The 5415-nt window shown below is 42.5% G+C and overlaps 1 long non-coding RNA gene across 2 annotated transcripts; it reads right to left on the bottom strand.

Annotated features, from left to right (window-relative positions):
* Positions 1–1278: 1278 nt before the first annotated feature.
* On the bottom strand, positions 1279–4732 carry LOC124081838 (uncharacterized). Of its 2 annotated transcripts, XR_006848158.2 has the most exons (3): positions 3745–4732; positions 3152–3242; positions 1279–1674 (listed from the first exon to the last, which is right to left on the bottom strand). It is a non-coding gene; the product is annotated as an uncharacterized LOC124081838 (long non-coding RNA). The 2 variants fall into 2 exon arrangements; XR_006848157.2 differs by lacking the exon at positions 3152–3242.
* Positions 4733–5415: the final 683 nt, after the last annotated feature.

Genomic DNA, 5415 nt, shown 5'->3' with positions numbered 1-5415 from the left:
GGACAGATTGGGGAACCTTGAACAAGCCATGAAAGTGGAATGAGCTGATACTGGGTCAGAAAGTGTTTTGCCCTGGTATCTCCCCATCCCTAAAATGGGCCCATCAGAAGGGATAACACAGACCTCTCAGGCTCAAGGTGGGTAAAATTCAGGGACCTGGGGGAAAGAGAGAAGATTAACCTAGGTTTGATTAGCAAACACATTGTTCCAATTTATCATGGGGACAAGATATTTCCCTAATCATTTATAAGGAAAAGACAGAATCTAGATGGTTTATGTCTGCCTTTGTCATTTGTAATCGATGACAAAGGGGGTCATCTGACCTACCCAGGTCACATGAGGAAGGATGGTTTTGGCATCAAGTGAGTTCCTAAATACAATGGAATGTGAAGGTTTTCTTAATCTTCATGGATTTTCAGGAGCTCAAGTTTATTCAACAGAAAATCCCCAAATAGCACATGATTGGTGGTCTCCAAATTTTTCTTAGCAAGGAAAAATTTTCTTAAAAGAAAGTTTATAAGAACTTCTATATGCAAAACAGATGTGATTGGAAATTATCTGCTTTTGGAAGAGAGAAAAGTGGGAAAATTGCTACTGTGCAGCCAGCTCCTGGCCCTCGGAACCCTGCATCCCTGTAACAGGCTGGAACTCTTCCACCATATATAGAACTGACCAAGATGGCCTGAAAACTCCCTTTAGGTTTCCTGAACTTTAGAAAATTCTTCTTGACTGTAGGCCATAACATTCCTTTTCTTAGAGCATCTACTTGAGAAATTTGGAGTTGCAAAATCTGTCTCTGCCCAGTATAAATGTAAATAAATATTTTCCAAGACTCTTGCCAGTTATGCAATCTGGTAACATCCTTCTCAAGGGCTTGGGAGTTAACCCTTTGAAATGTAAGCACTAAAGGAGAGAGCTTCTCTATTTTCCAGTCTCTCTGGGAAGATGGGAGTCAAAACATTAATAAATATCAATTAGCAAACACCTAATCACTTGGATCAACTAGTGCTCTAATGTCCTCTGGTATATTTCCCTTGGTTCATTCACTCTAGTTCTTAAATCCCTTCTCCTTCTGTTTCCTATAACTGCTGTCTATTTCTCCCCCTATTGTCTTGAAGACAGTCTTCCAGGTTAGCTTAACTCTATCCAGTGCAATTTTTATTTGATACCAATTATAGGTTAAATTATTTGCATGTTTTCTTGTGACTCTACATTCTAGAAAACTTGAGACATCAGTGATAAGGTATGCGTCCTGGATTCAGACAAATCTGCACATAATGACTATAAGGTACTTTTTTACTCATGAAAAAATAAAATGACCAGAGTTGAGTGAAGAGGTTTAAGGTGTCCAGAGACTCACAAAGACATTTTCTTTCTCTCTTACTGCTGAAATTCCTAGAAGTTTGTCAGCTCATTGCTGTTTGCATCGCAATCTCTGTTCCTGATATCTCCCAGTCCCTTTGTGTCTTGCTACACTAAGTGGAAACAGTGAGGTCTAGGTGCTCACTGTAATACCCCGCACCCAGGATGAAGGTTAGGAAATTCCTTTTGAGGGTTACTTTAGAAATAGGAGCATCCACTAAGCAGGTCCTTTCTCCGTCCCTTCCCAGAGAGCACATTCATCAGGACACTGGTACTTTGATCATTCCTTTTAACAGCTGCAAGTCCAGCTATCTGAAACAAAAACAAAAAACAACAACAAAAAAGAATCAATCAATCAAAATGAACTGACCAAGCAATGAGCAGGTGCAGCCAAAGGCGGGCTCAATCCACAGAAGAAGGAAAAAACAAAACAAAACAGTTTTTTGAGTTGATCTAAAATAATACTTTGTTTACTATTCAGTCTTTTTTGCCCAATGCCTTCACATCCCCTTCACCACATTTAAGGATATTTGCATATAAAGGGCACTCTTTATTTTCTTCTATGTTCATCTGCCCCTGATGCTCATTCCCCTCCTGAAGTCTAAGGCTGCCTTTGCAGCATCACAATTAGTTGCTGTGGAAATGATTACTTTGTCACAAACAGAGGATTAGAACTTCAGGTGGAGAATAAGCAGCAGGAGCAAATGAACTTTTTAATAAATAAAGGTTTTGTTTTCCTACAAATATACCTAAGCATGGAGGGGAAGGGAAGAAAAATCCACACGATAGGTAGGCATTTCCAAACTAGAAAATATTTAGAGTTTAAAAGTGAGAAATCATTCTGTCATGAAATCATAACTTGGGGGAGCTAAAATAAAAATTCTTCATACATTAGTAGGGACAGATTGAGTTCCTTTGGACTCAGAGACTCTCAATAGAGATGAAAGTGGTTGGGGGAAAAATAAAAGAAGGAAATTGAGACTAAGCCACAGGAATATTAGCAATCCTGATCCCCAAGATAATTTACAAAAATAAAATAAAATTGTTACCTTTAGTGTCCAAAGGATCAGTGTCACTTAACAACATTATCTGGGAAAGTCACTGCCAAGGTCAAGCAGCAACTCCAAATGAAGTGATTGCCATACATTCATCAGGGCTTAAGAGCTGCTCCTCTCTACCCATGAAAACAGAGAAGGCAACTGTGTGTTCACTCTTCCAAGAGCCCGGCCAACAGAAGAACCAGGGAGAGGAAAGGCTACTGGAGTCCGTGGGCTGATGAATGGGACAAGCTCAAGCACACAAGCTGGCTTTGTTACAGAGCTGAAATCTCCTGAGAAACTGAGGCAATGTGTAGAACCCTCCCCCTTCAAACCCAGATGCTTGGAATCAAGTCGGAAAGATTTCAGATGTTGCTCAGAGTAAATGAAATGAGTTTATCGAAGGAACAGGCAAAGGTAAAGTGGACACCCATAAGGGAAGGGTGGGTCCTCTCAGAGAGGGGCAGGACAACATGCCTCTCCTGCACTCCGGTTTTATTGGGGATCCCAGAGAAGTTCCCAGAGAGTCCCTCCATTTCCACCTCCTGACTTTGACTGACAGCATCAGACTTTCAAAGCTCATATTGCCATGGCAATCCTAGATCCCCTTGGCCCATCGATTCCTAATCATTTTTTACAGGTTTTATGGTTAGGAGGAATTAGCCTTACCTTCCTGAAGCTGGTCTGTGAAAAGGGTCACAAAAGTCTCTCCTTTCAAAGTAAACTTGGGCTCCTCTTATCAAAGTCCTTACCTGCCTGCATTTCCTTGCACATAACAGGTAGTTGGCTGAGGAATGTGACATGGACTGTCCACTTAGGCCAGACAGGGCTGCAGGTCAATTGCTTGTTTGGCAAAGAAAGCATGTGAGTGTCAGTACTGTGAGTCCATTTTATAGAATTATTCTCTTCACCTTAAGTTCCTACCATCCTCATCTGTCTGTCCCCTAAAATATAGAACCATAAACCTGCAGGTGCCCTCAATTCTCTGTTGCATATCAGAGAGAAGTTCTTGAGATTGAGGGCAACACACAGTATTTGCAGTATCTTTTCTTTTCCCTATTACTTTCCTAAACAGTGAGACCTTCTCACATTTCCACTAATTTTCTAAGAGCATAAACACCTGCATTGCATAATAGCTTTTGTGCATTTGTGCTGGAGGGCACCCTGCTGCTGGCTCTGGGTCTCATAGGGGAGACAGCCATCTCTCCTGTGCACATCTCTCCCCGACAGTATATCTGGAACATTCATCCCTTTCTATAAAGCTGGTGTAAAATGACTCATTTTCTCCCATTTGAATAAAACTATAACACTGTCATCTATTCAAAGATGAATTGTCAATACTTACCAGAAGTTCAAAAGCATCAGCGAAGCTGGGTCTCGAGCTGTAGAATGACATCGAAGCCATCTAAAGAAATTGGCAATCAGAGATCCAAGGAATAGGAAATCACTGTAATTATTGGCCCCATGCTGGAAAACACTCATTCTCTTCGTGTCTAAAATTCTATGATCTCTTAACTTGTAAGATGGGTAGAATAGGTTAAAGAGAGGCAATCTTTATTATTAATCAGATACTATTTTTGCTTTAGTTTTTTAATGTTTGTTTTGTTTTTGAAGAATGAGGAGGGAATGGCGAATGAAGAAATACATCTTTGCTTTTGGTGAATGTCCCAAGTGTGCCTTGGGTCTTCTAGCTGGGCATCTTCCCAGTACTGAGAGCTGGACAGAGGAAAAAGCTGTGAGCCTTGACCTTTGGTTCTAGGCACCAGAAGCTCAGGTCTGGGCTTCTGGCACCTTCAACAGGTCTGGTCTGAGCCTGGGGGCAGGGAAACTGCCAGTTACACCCCAGGGGTTGGGTTGGAACAGGTGGAGGAAGGAGAACTGAGGGCAGATAATCCCACCTGACCTCTGCCACCCTGCAGGGCAACCTGCTCAGATGTGTCTTCTCCCGGAATGTCCCATGTGGCTCCCAACACCGAGTGTCATTGCTCTCCATCCAGGGAGCCTTTCTTGAGAAGCTTGAGAGTCGTCACACTCAGAAGAATGTGGACTAGAATTGGCATTTGTCAGACATTTGAGAAGAGAGAAGATGAGGACCTTGACAACAGCAAAAGGTGAAGGGAGGAAGAGACTCTGGGTTTGGTGTCCATCACAGCAAGATGCTTCTTAGGAAAGGAGAAGGTCTTTCCAGAGGTTGTAGGAAATCAGGAAAAAAATCCCTGTGTCTCCCGACACAGGAACATGAAGCACTGCTGAGGGCAGCGTAGATGACAGAAAACTGACAGTTTCTATCCATGTGAAAAAGCTAGTTAAACTCATTTACAAGGGTCAGTCCACTCCTTTTCAAAACAATTTAGGAACTGTATCAAGGACTGTGGTTTCTCAGCTGGCTTATTAGCATTTTTAGCAGGGGATGTCAGTCAAATGCAAAGCCGGGCTTTTTGTCTTCATGCCTCTTTGTGTCCTTTCTGTTGAACATGAGCTTGAAACCCTTGAAACAGGAAGCCCCTTTCAATCATAAGAAACTTCAAGAGTCAGTTTAAAGTGCAGCTCCCAAAGTAGGTTCTTCCCTAACCATTTACAAAACAGAAACCTTCACTGGGAAAGTAAACCGTCAACAGTGGGTACCAACACTCTTCATTTGCTCATTTAACAAATATTTCTGGATAGGCCACGGAGGTTGGTCACCCTGCCAGGTCCTGGGGGAGCAGGTGTGGTAGATCTTCATTAGAGTCCAGGACACCGACAGCCAGACACACAGAGCACATGGGAATTAACTCTAGGGTGGAAAACCAAATGCACTAACTGGGGACCAGTCATCCGCACTATTCCAGTCCTTGGTGCCACAAAGACTGGAGCATACTCAACTACAATGTAGATCTGGAGATGCAGCACCCCATTCCTAGAGCATAGCCCTGGTGGTCACAGTCAAACTGCATGATTGTGGGCAAGAACTCAGACCTCAGGACCGGAGTCCAGTTCTGCTTCCAAGGAGACCTGTCATATTGGACAAGATGTT

This window comes from Marmota monax, unplaced genomic scaffold (assembly GCF_021218885.2).
Source record: "Marmota monax isolate L192 unplaced genomic scaffold, Marmota_monax_Labrador192_F-V1.1 WCK01_AAM20220418_F8-fsc00201, whole genome shotgun sequence".
Taxonomy (NCBI): Eukaryota; Metazoa; Chordata; class Mammalia; order Rodentia; family Sciuridae; genus Marmota; species Marmota monax.
The sequence above is the reverse complement of the archived record's forward strand: the minus strand, read 5'-3'. Positions and strand labels throughout refer to the sequence as shown.